Genomic DNA, 19,723 nt, shown 5'->3' with positions numbered 1-19,723 from the left:
ACTTTATGGCATTTTTACTTGTTGAAAAATCAAATCATGCCTTGCACACAAAGAGCTAACTACAGTTCTCCTCTTGGTTCACACTGCAAAGGAAATCACCCAGACTCCAAGTGTTTGCCATTAAGAGAGTCTGGGCTTATGCCTTAATAGTTTACCTGGCTGTGGTCTAACAAACACCACTGCAGGTCAAGGCTGACACCTAGTGGACACGTACATAATTGTTTCTACACTTGCAGTTTGGAGTATACCAGCTCTTGGTTAGGAACTGAGGGCACACACTGGCATAGAAAATCCCATGTACCTGGGATGATAAAATGATCATAGTTTTCTTAGGAGGAGATTGCTGTGGATTTGCCTCATTCCTTTTTGGCCCATATTCATGTGTTTGTATTTGTTTAGAGCTGGTGGGCTCAGCTGCCAGAAGAAGGGGACATCAAAATCATGGGCTGGTAGTGTAGGGGATAGCAAATCAGCATTGGGTTGGATCAACCAGGAAGAAGTGCCCTGGTTCTAGGGGTGGCCCTCAAAAGGTAGTCTGTCATTTGTAGATGGTGTCTAAGCGTGTGCATGCTCTGAATCTGGGCTTGAGTCAGGTTGCTGCTGATTTATGAAGGGTAGGGGTGGAGTGGGAAGAAATTCAAGACATTGGGAAATAAAGTCACATGAAGTCAGTTGTTTCCCAAAGCATAGATGGAACATTTCAGTGTAGTAATCAAGATCTCTAGCTTTACAATTGAACGTCTGCCTTCATTAACTATGAGAACCTGGGTCAGTTTCTAATACCCACTTCATAAAGATGTTTACTAAATCAGTTAATTTATGCAAAACAACTTGATAATACTAGCATGTGGTATGCAAATAGTAACAGGTTTTACTATTGAGAGGAACCACAAGTAACCTTTAGAGACAGAAGCAGCAAATTGTAGTAATATCTATGTTAAAAATTTTGCTCTCAGCACTTAGCATTAGTAGAATTTAACTTTAAACCATTTTATGTATCTATGTGGTCATTTTGATCCATAAGAGTTAAGGGTAGTTGGATATTCTGCTTAACCAAGATATATCATTATGCTACAAGGAGAGTGGCTTGCGTTACTTTTAGGGGGGAAAAAGTTATACATTTGACTCTATAGACTCTGGCTCCTGCCTGAGTCTTTATCCTCATCTGCAATTATTTTTCCTCTTAGTTTCTGCATTCCAGATATGCTGGCATTTCAAATCCTCTAAGGCCTGTCCCACCTGTATCAGGACCTTTGCAGAAGCAGTTCCTTTTGCCTGTCCATACCTCTCCCACTTTCACCCTACCCAGCACCCAAGCAGACACTTGTTTGTTAACTCCTGTTCCTCTTTCAGAATCTAGTCCAAATGATATTTCTTCAGAGAAGCTTCTTTCCCTGCCTCTTTCCCTGCTTGGATTGGGCAAATCTGTTGTACATTCTCAGAAACACTTATCATAGTTTTAAAGTACCCATGTGGGGGGTTATTCACTCCCCAACTAGACTAAGTATCTAGAGAACTGGGGCTGTGCTTATTGCTCTGTCCCTGTCACATTGCCTCAGATATTTTTTTGAATAGTAAAGAGAGTCTGAAAAGGGAGGGCTCTTATTTGAAAAATAAAATACAGAAATAGCCAAAACACTTGGTGGCTGGATATGAAGGGCATAATGGTTGCTTTGGCATGATGCCCTGGTTCTCTTTAAGGTTAAGCACTCATTTCTCCAGATGCTGACAGTTTTGGTGGCTGATGGCTTTCAGCCAACTCCTCCAGGAATATCCCTCAGCAAAGACAGCCACCAAGGTCATAGCCCTTCTAAGATCAGCTCACATCCAGTGTCAGATTGATTGGGGGGGGGGTGTCTGGCCCATGGTCTCAACGTGGAACAGTTTTAAAGGGCCATCCTGGTGCAGAGCTCACCTGGTACAGAGCAGCAGCCACTGTTAAAACTGCATCAAGTCAACTCTTCTCTCCCCATTCAACCCCTTGTCCCTCAACCCTCACAGGTGCTGTTCCTGAGAGCAGCCCTTAATAAACCACACAAATCTCAAGAGTCTGTTTCTCAGGGAACCCAGTTCACAGCCGTGATGGAGAAAGAGAAATCTATGGTGGCTCCTAGATTTGTGGCACAAGACATGAGGTCATCTACTGAGATGAGAAAGACAATGTATAGAAGCTGCAACATGGATACTAGAAAAGAGACATTTGGGAGGGCTAAATCTAAGGTAACTGTGGGAGAGCCAAGAGTCTGAAACTCAGGGGAAAGACCTGGGCTATAGGTACAAATGTTGAAGTCACTGGCACACCAAATCAATGACATCAAAAAGATCTAGCCCTCCACCACCATGAAGATGGATAGAAAGAGAATAGTACTTGAAGTGACCTGGAAACCAAAGGAGTGGCAGGGCAAGGAAGACAAATTCGTGGCAAAGAGTGATCAAAAAGGAAAAACAGGGCCTGGGGTTGTGGCTCAGAGGTAAAGCGCTTGTCTAGTATATGTGAGGCGCTGGGTTTGAGCTTCAGCACCACATTAAAAAATAATAATAAAGGTATCGTGTTCACCTACAACTAAAAAATAAAAACGTTATAAAAAACAGGAGTGCATGCATTAAGAATACGATGAAGCTGCTGAGATTTACAATATCACAGGCAGATGTGTCAGGCACTGTAGAGAATGTAGCACGGAAAAGTGCTCATTGGATTTAATGAGAAGGTCATTGAAGACTTCAAGGGAGCAGTTTTCATGGAGAGAGTAGAAACAAGCCAGATTCCAGTGAATTGAGAAATTGATGGGGTGCGAGAGGTGGAGGAAAAAAAAATGTAATGAACTTTTTGTAATTTTCACGAGATGGAGCAAAGGAACAAGGAAAATATGGATGGCGAGAAGCAGAGGAGACCAGAGTGTATACTTAATAGTTGGTGTAGGAGACAGACGGAAAAAGGTCCGGTTAGGAAGGGAGAAAGTGAAGGCCACCGGAGTAGCTACTAAGGAAAAGTTCTTTAGTAGGTGGCCGATGATGGAGCACCCAAGCCTCATCTTGGGGAGGAAGAGCCGGATTCTGGCACTTGAAGATGAGTAGACCCGGGAGCAGATAACAACCGCTGCAACTTATTATGCTCCCTGAGGCACCAGGAACTTTACGACCTTCATTAAATCCTCACAAATCTACGTTCCACCCCACGAGTCTCCAGAAAGTGGTGCTAGGGAGCAGGGGCCCCAGCTGATAGGCTCCTCCCTCCCCGAACACCGCCCACGGCTCAGGTAAAGTTTCCGTCGGGGCGGCTGTGGAGGGACGTGTTCCCTAAGGCTTCCAGAAGCCACCCATCACTCGCTGCAACCGGTGTTGCAGGGAGTGACGAGAAACGTCTGCATTTTCCACCGGAGGCGCACCGGCGGTGGAGGTGTGTAAGGCTGAAGCTTTTGGACGTGAAACGGGAGGAAGGCGGTGACGCATGCGCGCTGCTGAACGACAGTACCAGCCCGCTCCACTGCGCAGGCGCCGAGTCCTCCGGGCTGGGCGTTTCTTTCTGGTTCCTTAACCCAGTGCAGCCAAGTGTGGGTCAGCCGTTTTATTTCCAAGAATTCATGTTAATAAGTTGGTGGCAGTGTAACCTGCCACTAGGAAACTTATTAAAATACAGTTACGTACAATGTGATGAACGATGTTGTTTCAATTCTCTTGTTCTCTTTATAGTTGAAAGATATTCTTTGCCGTGTTATTTATGATTGATGACCAAGCTTTGCAGTTTCCATCCCATCCGTTGAATCAAATTTAGGAATAAGTTGTTCTTATGGTGATAGCAGGGCCATGGTGAATGTTTTTGGCGGGGTGGGGTGGGGGCGGTCAGTGGTAGGAAGCTGGAGTGGCAAAGAACTCTTAGGAGTTCAAGGAACTCTTAGATCCTCCACTTAAGAGAGATGAGGAGACCTTAGCAGAAGGGGGCTAGGAGCTGTTCTGTTAGATTCAGACGTTGAGGTGGTGTTGTCAGTGCCTGCTGCAGCAAAGGAGGCCCCTCAATCTCTGTAAGAAAAGGAATCAGCCCTGGGAATTTGACATACCTGAAGGGCGTCACTGGCCTCCAGATGTCCCAGTTGGTGGGCAGAGAGCAATCTGTTCACTCCTTGAACTAAAAGCCCTCTGTGTGGTCCCATGAAGGCCCCCTTTGCTAAACTTGAATTTAAAAGTAGGCCTCCCACACCAACACCTTTGTTTGGAGGTTCAGCAGATTTCTCCAAAGGAATTCCCACAGACTTGCCTTCCTGTCTTTTACCTTTTATATCTTCTTCATGGGCAGGATGATGGATTCAAGAAATTGTTAGCCAAGGCTTACATTGCAAATTCACCAGGATAGTCAGGTTCACTACTCATTTTGATAAATTGAGTTATACCGCCCAAGCAGGAAGAGTTTGGTTTATTGTTGCAGCATGATTGACTAAAACAGCTTGCTCAGCTCTATCCCAGAAACCAAGGCTATCTTTACATCAGACTTGTCTAAATCCTAGTTGCACCAAACAAGCAGAGCTCAATTCTGAGATATTCTTTCTCAGTGTACTTTATATGGATGCCATTGTATTGGGAGAGCTGAATTCAAAGATATTGTAATGGATGGAAACTTTCTTTCCCCACTGACCTCAGGTATATCCTATAACTTTAATATTAGATAATAAAAAGTCATCCAGTTACTTTCAGACCCAAGAGTGATTTTGATTTGTTAAAATTCCAGTTCCCTGTCATAATCATAACACTTTCTCTTACCCAGTTGAGAACATCTCTTCACTTCAATGAGGTTGTTAAAAATAACCATGCAGAGTATTTATTAAAAAAAGCAACAGTTGAGCCAGGTGAGGTGGCACATGCATGTTAATCCCAGCAGCTCAGGAGGCTGAGGCAGGAGGATCAAGAGTTCAAAGCCAGGGCTGGGGCTGGGGCTCAGTAGCAGAGCACTTGCCTAGCATGTGTGAAGCACTGGGTTCGATCCTTAGCACCACATACAAAAATATATAAAATAAAGGCAAGCTGTCCATCTACAACTACAAAAAAAAAAAAAAATAAAAATAAGAGTTCAAAGCCAGCCTCAGCAAAAGCAAGGCACTAAGCAATTCAGTGAGACAATGTCTTACAAAACAATAAGGCTAGGGATGTGGCTCAGTGGTTGAGTGCCCCTGAGTTCAATCCCCAGTACCCCCCCTCAAAAAAAAGCAACAATCACCTGTCGTGCTTCTGTCCCAATCTATATTTCTGCTACCTTAAGAGAGCCATTTTAATTGCTTATTTTTGTGTTTAAATAGTAAATTTTAGGTATTGACAAATTCATCCCTAAGGTGCTCAAGTTCTGCCATCAGATGATGCTAATATTTTGGAGAAATGAGGGATGACTCCTTCTTGAAGTCATGCTGGGGCACTCTAACCCTCATCTGGCCCACCCCCACTGATGATCTTGAGACAGCAGGTAGTTTGGAGGTCTGAATGAAGCTGCAGAAGGTCAGGCTTGCTGGGTTTTTAAAAAAGCCTTTTATTTAAAAGCTTATTAAAAACAGGAGTGATGATTTTCCACAAGCTATATTCACTTTTTTCTAGTAATTTTTTAAATACCCAAAGTCTGCCCTTGCAAACCTGACTGTGATAGTGTTTGTGTGCACTGGGTGTAGCTTTGATTGAACCTGATGTTCCTTTTAAGCCTGGCAAGTCTGTCTCCTGGAGCAATATTACCTGTGCCTTCTCTCTGCCAAGAATGGACTCAGTATAGCTGGGGTTGTCAAGCTCTTGTCTTAAACTCCTGACAGCTGACCCGCCTTGCTCTTAGCCATGCCTTTGGTGGGAGCTCTTCTGCAGCAGCCCAACGAGTACAGGAACACAAACCATGCTGTTTGGTGACCTTTCTGTAGTCCATGGGGGAAAATGCTGGTGGATTTTTTTTTTCTGTTTTTCCTATAAGTGATTACCATTTCTTCTTCCCTTTCCTGGCCTATTTAAGCACCTCCTTCCTGGTCTATTTGCATCCCCTCTTGCTCTTCTAGAAAGATCTCCACATGGAGTCCTATGTGTACTGGTTAAAAATTTATGGCCTCTCACTCCAGTACACTGCATTGCCTGCTCCACTGGGTCCTTGAAGTGTTTTTCCTTGGCCAGTTGGCACTGTCAGAAGAGGGCACTGGAGAGACACTGGCAGAGGAAGGAAGGGCTTTTCTCTCCTAGTTGGGATGTGTGGCTCTGTGCAGACTCCTGCAAAGAGCTTGTGTCCTAAAGTGTTGTTCTCCTGTGGGCATCACCTTGGGCACCAGGCTTCTGAGCCCAGCTTCTGGGCACCATGGCCCACAGCAGCCAGTGGCTACAAGTTTTCTGTGACACCTGAGATACCTTCTTTGGGGTATTTTCCCCCTGGTGCCCTAGAGGGTGAATTTTCAATAAGTTCTGTCACTGAGATGTCCCTGCCCATGGCTGTGCCTTCTCTAACTGTGCAGGATCTCAGGCACAGGAGCAGAAGTTTCCTCCTTGGGTGGAGTTTATATCTGCTATCCCTTCTTTTTTTCAGTTTTCCTCATTTCTTATGGGCCAGTCCCTCCAATCTCCTGTTAAATAGCTAACAGTTGCCCATACTAAACTTTCCCTGTTAAAATTATTGTATGGTTTCTGATTCCTGATTGGGCTATGAATGGTACACAGTGTGATCTTTTTTGAATGTGAAACAGATTATCAGACCTTCTGGCTTAAAAGCATATTGTAATTTCACTCCTCTTATAGGATAAAGAAAAAGCCCTCATTTTCACATTTTGGCGGCACTGCACCATCTAGCCCTGCTTTACCTCCTGGTCTTATCTCATTTCAGACTCCCAGTTACTTTCCTCTTACAATGGGGCAAAAGCAGACATTATAAAAACAGAGACTATTCCTGTTTATGGAATCATCTTCCCTCTCCTTTTCACCTGAAATCCCTACTCACTTCAGGACACAACTTAATTATCTTATCCTTAGGAAGGCTTTTTCCACTTTCCCTGTCTAAGTTGAATCCTTTTTTTTTTTTTTTGGTACTGAGGATTGAATTCAGGGGCACTCTACCACTGAGCCACATCCCCAGCACTATTTTGTATTTTATTTAGAGACAGGGTCTCACTGAGTTGCTTAACGCCTCGCTTTTGCTGAACCTGGCTTTGAAATTGCAATCCTCCTGTCTCAGCCTCCCAAGCCACTGGGATTACATACATGCACCACTGCTCCTGGATCAAATAATTTTATTCACTTTCAGAGCATGATGTACAACTTCTTCAGACCATTTTTCATGGTTGTACTTTTACATATACTCCTGTAATTTTTTTGGACTAAATACCTGTCTCCTCTTCTATAGATTATAAACTCCTAGAGGGCAAGGGACTCTGGTTTTCTTGGTTTCTGTGTAGCACCAGTGTCCACCCCCCCCCCCCCAAAAAAAAAGCTTGCAAGCCTTTGGTGTTGGTCCTATAATGTCTATGTCCTTGCTTCTGTTTGCCACAAGATGGCAGTTAAGATACTCCGTGCTTGATTTCCTCTGTGAAAGAAGTAAGGCTTCTGGCTGAAATGCCTTTGAGCCAGGAGGGGATGGGATCCCTTTGAAGTGAGGGACTCATGTTACAGAAGATTTCTCTGAAAGTGGCCTCTGCATCTTGACTTCTTCACTGACTGCTAGGAACAGTCAGGAATACTAACAAGCAAGACAAAGGGAGGTTCTCTTTGGTGAGCCCCAGGGGCTATTGCATTATTTAGAAATCAGTTTAAGGGAGAGCACAAGAACCCTGAGCTCTAACTGACCTGGGAAAATAGAACACGAGAGTATTTCCTGCTCCTCTTCCCAGGCTTTGTTAACTGTAAGTTCTAGGGGAAAGGTCTAGAGCCAGGGGCCAGCACACTATGGCCCCAGGGCCAGATCTGGCTTTCTGTTTTTGTCAGTAAAGTATAATTGGAACATACTGCTCATTTGTTGACATATCTTCAGTCTTTTATACAACCAAGAATAGTTGTGACAGAGACCATATGGCTGCAAAGCCCAAAGTATTCACTATCTGACCCTTTAAAACTGTTTGGGAATATCTGGTCTAGACAGATGTAAGCTTCTTAGGAGCTTTAATATCTGGATAGCATTCAGATGATTTTTTTTTTAAGTGACTTGACTCTTTTGGAGGAGAGATCTGATTTTTTTCTAAGAAGCAATCATTTTGGGCAGAATGATATGGATCCCTTGAGGTTTCATTTTAGGATTTATGTAGTCAGGTCTGCTAAATCTTCTTATTTTTTTAAGTAGAAAAAATGGGTATATATGATGTTAATTTCTTGTAGTTTTTTAGCATGCTTTCCCAGAGCAGGACTGTTTTACTAATAACTTCATGTCTTAAGATACCAATTAAAGGCCCTGTAGCTATTTATGATTCATTCAAGAAATATTCTTGGCATAGCTAGTTCCAGTGGTGCCTGCTTGTAATTCCAGGAGTTGGAGGCAGGAGCTTCACAAGTTCAAGGTCAATTTTAGCAACTTAAGAGATCCTGTCTCAAACTAAAAAAAGGCTAGAAATATACTTCAGAAGTACAGTGCCCCTGGGTTCAATCCTTAGTATCTCTCTGTCTCTCTCTGTCTCTGTCTCTCTCTCTCTCTCTCTCACACACACACACACACACACACACACACACACACACACAAAATCCTGGCATAGATGGTTCGACTTAATTGAGTTTCTAAGTATTCAGACATTGCTGAGTCAGAACCATGTTAATTAACTTTGTAAACAGTTAAATGCCCTTCATACAGATTCATCTTCCTGCCAAACCCTTTGGTAAAGATTGTGGATCTTTAGTGTTCTTATATTTTCAAAACCAGGAAAAATTAGAACCAAGCTCATTATTTTTGTGTGTATACAGACAAGATTAGCTGAGCCTTGTCAGACCCCATCATTTGATAACTGTGGCCTCTTAGAAAGGTCTGTTTCTAGCAAGGCCTGCAGAAAGGAAATTTCTCAGCTCCTGAGTAAGTGGTGAGGATCTAAGCAAGTTGTTGTCTACCTTCCTCTTAACTGCACCTTTTTTTTTTTCAGGAAGTTTTTCAGGCCCATAGGGGAAATCCTGCTTTAGATCCCAAGGAAATTATGTATTAGGACCTTTCTGTCTACCTAAGAAGGGAATGGGGCATGGGACAGTGTCAGAGACATAGGCTTGGTCACATCTTCCCAGAATCCTCTCCAGATTATTTGCAGTTAAGTTTATTTTAAAAAATTATGTTGCTTTTCAAAATAGTCTTTTTATGTATTTGCAACCTAACTATGATTATTTATACATATTTAAGGCATTTCAATGTTTAACTTCAGTTCTTTGCTGTTACAGAGTTCTTAATATTGATTTATGCTTCAGTATGCTGATTTCTTCAAGTACTTTAGACAGTGAAGGTTTGTGTGTTATATATTTTATATATATTTGCATGTGTGAAGATAACTTTATGTTGTTTTCGTGTATTTAAAAAATGTCTGGTATTTTTCTTAAAAAATACTATATTATAATGTTAAAGAATATTTTTTAAAAACATGAAATCATAACTCCTACAAATGTACAATGAACATATACAAAGATTTTCTTTAACTTGATTAATGAAGGAACAAATAAGATGTTACAATTGGTCTAAAGGGAAATTCAGAGAACCACACATTTGAATGAAAAATAAGGAATGCTGGGTTGAATTTATAAGTAGGTACAACAAAGGTCTACCTATGAGGCAATAATCAATTATATTTTACTAAACAATTTACATTTTTATGGATAAAAATAATTTACATTATTTCCAATTTTCTATAATATATAGAGTTGTAACATAGCTCAAAAGCAATAAAAGGCTAATATAATCTAGATGGATGTGCTAGACAGATACTTTATTATTTCTTTGGTCCATTTCCACACCTTTAACAACTTTTTCTCTAAATAATAACATAAATGTTTACTTTGTCTGGTATAGTTATAAACACATTGTCTATTTTTAATTTAATGAAACTTCAACAAATATTTCAGAGATGAAACAATGATGGCATTAATTTGCTCATTGCAAAATGAAGGAGCCAGAATTTGAAAAATACTGCATATTATCCTATATGCATAAAATTATTCATATATGCATGTTTTTGTATATACAAATATTTTAGGATAAAAGAATGCAGTCTTTATCATCAATTAATAAGATAGTCATGATTTTTGTTAAGAGAAATAAAGGAAGATGCAGAATAATGTGTGTTGACTCATTTTATTTCTATAAAAATAAACTAACCTAGAGTGATATGAACTCTTATTCGTTGCTGATGAAATTGCAAAGTGGTACAGCCACTTGGACAACATCCAGGAGTTTCTTACTAAGTTGAAAAATTAGGTCAACACAACAACATGCAATGCTTATAAATAGTAGCTTTATGTGTATTTGCCAGAACTTGGAAGCAGTCAAACTGTCTGCTTTGGTAGGTGAATGGATAAATAAACTGTGGTATGTCTATTATTTCATGCTATGAAGAAATAAACTGTTAAGTCATAAAAAGACATTGAGGAAACTGAGAGGCATATTACTAAGTTAAAGAAGCCAATCTGAAAATGCTACAAACCATATGATTTCAATTATATGACATTTTGGAAAAGGCAAAACTATGAAGATAGTAAAAAAAGATAAGTGATTGCCAAGGTTTAAGAGGGAAGGAGGGATGAATAGGTAGAGCACACGGGATTTTGTAGGACTGTGAAGCTATCCTTGCTATACTTGTGAAGCTATATTTTGTGATAAAATGGTGGATACAGTCAATATGCATTTGTCAAATCCATGGAATATATAATACTAAGAGTGAACCTTAAGATAAACTATGGATTTTGGGTGAAAATGATGTGTCATTTTAGGCATGTCACTTGTAGTACCACTTTGGTGTGGGATGTTAATAGTGGGGAAGGTTGTATGTGTGCATGGGAAGAGGTTATATGGGAACTTTCCATTCTTTCTATTCAGTTTCTCTGTGAGCCTAAATCTGCTCTAAAAAATAAATTTAATAAATTTAAATATATTTAAGAAAAATCAAACTAACCAACAATCAAACAAAATCCTTATATTTGTATTTAATATGCTTGTGGATGTTTTTGTGACTAGGAGAAAAAGTCTCAACACTGTTATTTTTAGGAAGCAAGGGATGGGGGTGGGGTACTAAGTATGGATGGTTGTTTTGTATGTGATTAAACTAGCATGCATTACTTTTTGCCCATGTGAAAGTCATTAAAGTAAAAGATTGAGCAAGTGTAAATCTCTTCTTTAGCAAGATGTATGTATATGAAATTTCTTTATTTCATCTATTTTTAATATTTAACTTTGCTGAATTTTTGTTGTTATCCTTCATAAATGTGTCTGGTTAGATTTTTGTGATAAGGTGACAGTTTTTGTATTTTACAGTTTTGCCTAAGGGATAGTGGGCAATCATGACAAGGTGATCAATTTAAGCTCCTTCTGATAATTTTATGAGTCCCTCATTTTGACTAGATTTTGTGACATGTGTTCATCTTAGTGACAACTATTTCAGGGGACTGGTAAGAGGAATCCAGATTGAAATGAGACAGTTGCAATGAATACATTATTGCTAATGCGCATAATTCTCTGGAGAAGTTTTAACTGAGAAGGCAAAAAAGGAGAAGAGGATAGAGAAAATAGTAGGAAGGGAGATGAAAGAATTTTTTTTCTTGTGAAATGGCAGATATATTAGGGTTCTCTAGAGAATGGAGAATATATAGACTGGAGAATATATATATGTATATATTATGGAGATTATATAGAATGGTGATTATATATATATACATATATGTAAAATGGGAAATATATATAGAATGGAAATTCTATATATATATGGAATGGAGATTTTTATACAGATATATAAATATATAATGGAGAGTGTATATATATATATATATATATATGGAAATGTTATGTATATATGAGATAGAATATAGGTTATATATAGAATGGGGATTATATATAGAATGAGGATTTTATATATTGATTATATGTATGTATATGTGTATATATATATATACACACACACATACATTCATACACACAGAGATGGAGATATATATATATATATATGTAGAGAGAGAGAGAGAGAGAGAGAGAGAGAGAGAGAAAGGGGGACTGGGAGAGAGAGATAGATAGATAGATAGAGAAAGAGATACTGAGAGAGAGAGATTGGCTTATACAATTATAGAGAATGAGAAGCCCCAGATCTGCTGTCTATAAACTAAAGGCTGGGAAAACAGGTGATGTAGTTCTAGTCCAAAGGACTGAGAACCAGGAAGGTCCAAAGATATAATACCTAGTTGGACTCTGAGGCTGAGAATGGGGAGGGCCAGTAGTATAAGTTCTAGTCTGAGTCTACTGTGAACCAGGCACAGTAATGTCAGAGGGCACGAGAAGATGGATGTTCCAATTTAAGCAAAGGGCAGATTCGTCTTTCTTCTACCTTTTTGTTCTGTGGGCACCACAGATTGCACCTTGATGAGGGTGGATATTTTTCATTCAGTCTCCTAATTCAGATGTTAATCACTTCTGAAAATAACCTCATGGACACAATCAGAAATAAGGTCTTTTCCAGCTGTCTGGGTATCCCTTAACCCAGTCAATTGACATATAAAATCAACCATCACAAGCAGAGAGAGACTTGGATATGCTTATATGCTAACCTGATGGAGGAAGTGGAGAAGAAAGTGAGGATGGGCTCTGAATTACTAGCTACAAGACCCTAAGATGGGGTGGAGGATAAGATCAAGAAAACAGGTAGGAGGGATAGTTTTAGACAGGAGAAGAGAGTCCTAATAATAACAAGAGGGAAGGAGAAAAGAAAATTTGACAAATAAAAGACACTATCTAATATCTTTTATGTGTGGTAGAGGTGAGATTATCTTCTGGGAGTGAGGAAGTTAAAGAAGAGAATAGACATTGAAAGAGAAGAGAAGAAGGTTTAAAATTTAAGTAGGGATAGTTTAGACTATCACTTCTCTAGCAGTCTTGTGGGATTTTTCGCAAGTATGGTCAGAGCCCAGGTAAATGGATGAAGAAGGTGGATGGATGGTTCTGGAATTTAGTGAGGTGAATGTGAGGAATTGAAAGTAATATGGAAACAGTAGTTCTTGGAATGTGAGTCACAGAGAGTGAGCAGGAAGCTGGGATGGGCTGATGGCTGGGAAAAGGTGGAGAAGCCAATGGATGGGAGGTTCTGATGAGGTCACAGGACTAGGAAACACTGGTCTCAATTATTAACTATTGTTTCAGGAGATGACAAAGTACACTGTGTGACCATAGGGCTGATCGAGATAAAGAAGAATGAGGTAATTCACAACATCTATTCTGTCTTAACAATACCACATGCATTTCCCACAATTTATTTATAGTGTTAAAAAAAAAAAAACATCTATGTGGGGCTGTGGTTGTGGCTCAGTGACAGAGCACTTGCCTCGTACATGTGAGGCACTGGGGTTGATCCTCAGTAACACATAAAAATAAACAAATAAAGATATTGTGTCAGTGTATAACTAAAAAAATATTTAACAACAACAAAAACCCTATGTGCTTACCCAGATATCATTAAACAAGTAATATTTAAAAATTGTGTAATTAGAAACATTCTTAGAGGGAATAACACTAATGAAGAAATAAAAATAATCTTTATCTAAAGGCCATACTCAGTTCCCTATTGCAATATGAACAGAGGGAAGGTAATATGAAGATAAAATTGACTTCTATTATATTTGAATTGTAAGAAACTCTTATTGGTCATGAGAAAGAAAATGACCCTGTTTATTGGTCACTGGTTGTCACAGTAGGAGCTTTGCAGCTACCTGCATAGTCTTTAATTTCTCAGAGCCAATCTGCTCTTCCTAACATGTTATTAAATATGTGGGATCAGTGTTGGTGCAAAGAAAAATGAAGATGTTATAACAATTATTGTGGATAAATTTCCCTTCCCTTCCCTTCCTATTACCTGCTGGTGAGATGATCTGTGATCAAGTTCCATAACTTTTCAGGCAGCAATGATGGGTGGGAAGTCCAGCCATCCATAAAACGTCCTGTACATGGTTACCTCTGTGTTTCCTCCTAATACCAACTGTCCTAGGTTCTGCTGAATCTGGGGTCGCTTTGCTCTCAGGACAGATCATTCTTTTAAATATTCTTGTTTGCTTCAAAATGGATACTTAAGGATGCCAAGTGTCAAGAAAATCATTAATTTTCTATTAGATGCAATGCCAAATGATACCTAAATAATACCTGCACTGCTTAAAGCTATCTGTGAAAAATCAGTCTTTTGAATTGGGTGCAGGGGCACACACCTGTAATCCCAGTGGCTCTGGAGTGAGGCAGGAGGATCACAAGTTCAAAGCCAGCCTCAACAACTTAGTGAGGCCCTAAGTAAGTTAGTGAGACCCTGTCTCTAAATAAAATACAAAAAAGGGCTGGGGACGTGGTTCAGTGGTTAAGCACCTCTGATATCAATCCCTAGTAACAAACAAACAACAAACAAACAAACAAGTAAATAAATAAAATCAGTCTTTTGTTGTCCCAGTTATTTTGCTCTTGAAAGTGTTGCTCCTTTGGCAACTAGGAGCCAGGTGACCCTGGGGGTGGACTTTGGTGTAGTGTTGAGCCCTTGTAGGGAATTACCAGGGGACCTTTCCGGCCAAGGAAGGTCATAATCTTTCACATTTTATTTATATTCTTTGGGGCCAAAGTTGTGGGCACATGGTTACATCTAATCCTAATGACTCTTTATTTGAGCCTGAAGGATAGGTCCTCCCTCCAACCCTGTTTTTTTTTTTTTTTTTGTAGTATGTTAAAAAGCAACCAAACACAATTTCTAAAGAACATTGTAAGAGAGAGCCTTTCAGACTTTATTTGTTCTTTCTTGCAATACAGATAGGCAGTTCTTGGATATGACACATAGATGTACCTTAGCATATATTTTGCTTAAGAAGGACAGGTAATGATCAATCTATGTCAGCTTTTGCTGTGTGACATACCATTCCAAATTCAGTGCCTTAAAGTGAACTATTTTCTCTGGTTTATGATTCTTCAGGGCTGCTGGGCAGTTCTAAGCTGGGCCAGCTCCCTCATGCAACTCTGGTCAGTCTAGGGGGCTGAGGGGGTGGGCTCATCATGTGTGTGGTCATTGGCAGTCTACGAGCCCCAGCTGCGGTTTTCTTTGTGTGCTTTCTCATCTGCCAGCAGTCTACTTTGGGTTCATTCACATGGTTTTCTCAGAGCAGTAAGAAGGCAAGTGCTTTTTGGAACCTTCCTTTATCACTTTTGCTAATGTCACATTAGCCAAGTCAAGGTCTATGACTAAGCCCAGAAGCAAGACAATGGAGAAATAGAATCCATTTCAGGATGGGAAGAGCTGCAACATTCTGTTGCCAATAAATGTGGATGTTGGGGAAGAAAAATATGTGGACATTTTTGAAATTCACCACATTCTCTTAATCATATTTTTCTATTGTGGTATCAAGAGGTCTCTGGCCCCACGTGAGGGTTTTCCCCATGTTCTTCTATATTAACAGTCACATTTTCATTCTCATAAGCCTTCTCTGTTCTTAGGGAGTACAATTTCATGAGCATGAAAAAATCTCACATTAATATTTTGAATCTTTTTTTTTGTACCAGAGATTGAACCCAGGGGTGCTTAACCACTGAGTCACATCCCCAGCCCTTTTTTGTATTTTATTTAGAGACAAGGTCTCACTGATTTGCTTAGGGCCTTGCTAAGTTGCTGAGGCTGGCTTTGAACTTGGGATCCTCCTGCTTCAACTTCCCAAACTTCTGGGATTACAGGCATGTGTCACCATGCCCAGCAATATTTTGAGGCTTTTTAAGAAGGAGGGGACTCATTTATGGATTGAAAAAGTAAGCATATAAATAATACATGTTCAACTTATAAAGGGGAGCTGGAGCCGGAGTGGGAACAAGGAGATATTAGGACCAGTAAAGAATAGGGGTTAAAAACATGGGCTTGGGATTTATATGGTCTGGGTTAGAATCCCAGCTCTTCTTTCTACTTGCTAGTGGGAGTGGGCAAGTTACACAATCTCTTTCTTCCTCAGTTTCAGCATTTATCAAATATGGATAATGATATTTACTCATAGTTGGTTAGAGGATTAAATAAATATATGTCAAGAGCTTAGAATCATGCTCAGGTCAATGGAAGTGCTTTGTAAGTGTGAGCTTTTACTGTATGTGTGTGTCTGATTTCTTAGTTCCCCAGTCATTTGGCCTCAAAGCTTGACCTTCCCTTTAAAGCCCAAATATGGAGCCTGTACACTCATTGTGCTGACCACTGTGAGCCCATCACATACCAGGCTCACCTTCCAAGTCATGTCTGGCCTGCAAGGGAATCATCTTGGTCACAGCTTCTCCCCTTTGTCTGCACCTCCACTCTTGCAGGGCTCCTGACTGTTGTTCCATTCTGCACCAGGGATCTTAGAGGACTTGACATTTCATAAAATGTGCTGAAGACTTTGGCAAAACTGCCAAGTATTTCTCTGTTACTTCTCAGGCCACTGCAATTTGGCTTCTGCCTCCTTTGCCTCAGTGTTCAAGATAGTGAATCCCTATGTTCTGTTACCCAGCCTCAACAATTACTAGCTGTTTCTTAGTCACATTTTATTTATCTTATCCCTTTTCTGGAGTATTAGAAAGCAAACCCTAGACAGCATGTCAGTTTTTCCATAAATGCTTGATTATATATCTAGTTGATAAGTACTTCTAAATATATATTTATGTATTTTAAAATCACCAAGGCATTTTCACACTTATTAAAATGTCACAATATCATGTGATATGCAGGCCATATTCAAGTTTATCTTCTTGTCTTGAAAATAGTGGTTGGTCAAGTCAGGATTCACACTTTCCCCCATCTCCTCCTGCTATAGATTCTTCTACTCTCTTTGTCACCTCCTTCTTCAACATACAACTTTTACTACTCATTTATAAATAAAGAAAAGGGAAAAGGAGCATCCATGGCCAAAATTTGGACATCTTTAATCTTAAGTTATGTGGATTACTTTTAACTCATGGGAATAGCTCATGCTACTGCCATCTTCTCCAGTAATTGCTTTGGGATCCACAGAGGAGGAAAGTTCTTGTATTCATGAGAATCCTTATAGTATACTTTGAAAAAGCAGACTTTATGAAATTGGGGGAATAATGATGAACAAGATGAAGTGTCCAATGAAGGGAGACTCCGTTATAACTTTTGAAAACAAGGAAATCACAGTAAGCAAGATGAAGCATGTGTCTGAAAGGAAATTCAGATTATAATAAAAAAGGAAAGAAGTCATAGCATTCCCATAGTTTATGACTTTTAGAATAAAGGTTACAAAACTCTTTTGATGATGGGTATGCTTCATTTTCTCACCATTCTTGCTTCTGTGCAGGATTAAGTCTTCACATTTATGTCTGTGAGCTTGTTAGGCTATAATTGTGGTTAAGGGACACTTGGGGAGGTTGTGGCAGTTTGGTGGTTCTCCCTAATCACTCCTTTCTGCCTTCTAGCTAAATGTTGTAGACAGTGATCTCTTTAAGGTACATAATCTAATCACCCCTCATTGTGGTTTTATAGAAATAAAATCAAAATTTCTTGGCTTGGTTTATACAGCCTTGGATGGCTTTCCTCCTGCCTGCCTCTCTGGCTTTATTTTGGACTCTTCAACTTCTATCTGTTGCTATCTGTTGCTTCAGGCATGATGGTTCTATGTTAGTTTTTATAGAATACCATGCTCCCTTTGCCCCGGTCCTCTGGCTAGAATACCCTCCCCAGCTTTCACTTTTCATCTAAGTTGGTGGCTTCTTTGTTAGAGAACCATGTTCTTTTCCTTTGCAGTACTTGTACAACTTTGCAATCATTAGTTCTTTTTTTAAAAAAATATTTATTTAATTTTAGTTGTTATTGGACACAATACCTTTATTTTATTTATTTATTTTTATGTGGTGCTGAGGATCGAACCCAGGGCCTTGCACATGCTAGGTGAGCACTCTACAGCTGAGCCACCATCCCAACCCCTTCAATGTGATTATTTGAGTAAGTCTTTATTCTTCACTCAGGTTTTGCATTATATAACATGGATAATGCAAAATGGCAGCTCTTCTAGTTGAACCATTGTCCAGAAAGAACATTGTCTATATTTGCATACACTGTTGGGGCAGAAGGGGTGTGACATCTTCCCCTTGTGAGGGTCATGGCACTTCTGTGATGTGAATTAATAAGAAAACCACAACAGATTTATTTACTCAAAAGTTTTACATGACATTGGAATCTTCAGATTATAGACCTAAAGGCCTACAGAAATCTGTCCATTTTTATACTTAGATTAGATAAGTGGGCAGCTGTGTAGAAATGTGATTGGACAAAAAGGGTGTGGCTTCATAAGAGACTGAGAGGGGAACAAGCAAGGCCTGTGTGTTCAGGTTCTTCCTGGCTCTCTATAGTACTCCTTCCTCCTGGGTATGGGGCAGGACTACTTCTGGAATGAGGGTTTTATATTCTATCAGACAAGGTAGAGGAGAGAATTTCTTTATGGCTAACAGAAACATAGGAAAAGTTTAGAGTAACATTTTTAGACTTTATAGGTGACTTTGGGGAAAAGGAGTTCTAGTCTTAATGACTAACCTTGGTGAAGAGGAATTTTGGTTTCCATAACTGCTTTAAGGAGAGACAGGAGGGTGATGATAGTGAGAGACTGTTTTTGAGACCCTTCCAATGTCTTTTAATTCAAAGTACTTGACATTGCAAAGTGCCGTACTTTGGGAGATCATTGTCTGAGCTCCAACACTACTCTGGATCCAGCACACAATAAAAACATTACGTTTATTGAATGAATAAATGAATGATTACCAGAGATGGTTCTTAGGCTAATTTCTTCAGCTTAAAAAGTATCCCAAAGTATCTCTGTCTCATTTGTATGTGTAATTCATTCTCATTGTTTGCACTATAGTCTATAAAGGTGATGTAAACAATTAATAAATATGAAGCCATTGTTCCTAGGGGAATTACAAAAGTCAGGCTCCTGCCAGCCTCTGGTCATAGTATTTTTGTCAGCCAATCAATATATAACCTCATTTTATGTGTTTCTGTTCAGAGACACTTTATTTAATATCACTATTGATTTATTAGCATTAAACTCATTGCCAGCAGCACTATTGCTCATGCCTGACGGGGAGCTCATTGTACATACATGTGATTTCCTTAATATATATCATAGCTGCCATCTTAGTAACATTAGATAGTCTCTGTGTTGGGGGGGGCAGTTTTAAACAGTGAGGTCAGGCATGGGGTATAGCTCAGCGGTAGAGTTCTTATCTAGCATGTTCCATCCCTAATACCAGGAGGAGGGAAAAAAAAAAACAACAAAAAAGGTAAACAGTAAAACCACAAACAAAACCAAAAATAGCCCATGAAAGCAGAAAAAATGTGAAAAGCCTACGTGGCACTGAATAAGATATAGAAAGGACATTGGCTTGCAGCTGAAACCAGAAGGCAGAATGTCACCTTGTTTGACTCAGCTGGGAATGGGATTGAAGGAGGGCTCAAAAGGTTTTCATCACTATAACCGTATCTGAGAATGAGGTAAAAATGGGGTAAAAGTGCCATGGTATTGATTTCAGGAGTACAAATTAATGTTCACCGATAGATTGAATTTGCAAATATGGAATGCAGGAGGA

The sequence above is a fragment of the Marmota marmota genome, unplaced genomic scaffold (genome assembly GCF_001458135.2).
Source record: "Marmota marmota marmota unplaced genomic scaffold, marMar, whole genome shotgun sequence".
Taxonomy (NCBI): Eukaryota; Metazoa; Chordata; class Mammalia; order Rodentia; family Sciuridae; genus Marmota; species Marmota marmota.
This window is presented reverse-complemented; position numbering follows the sequence as displayed.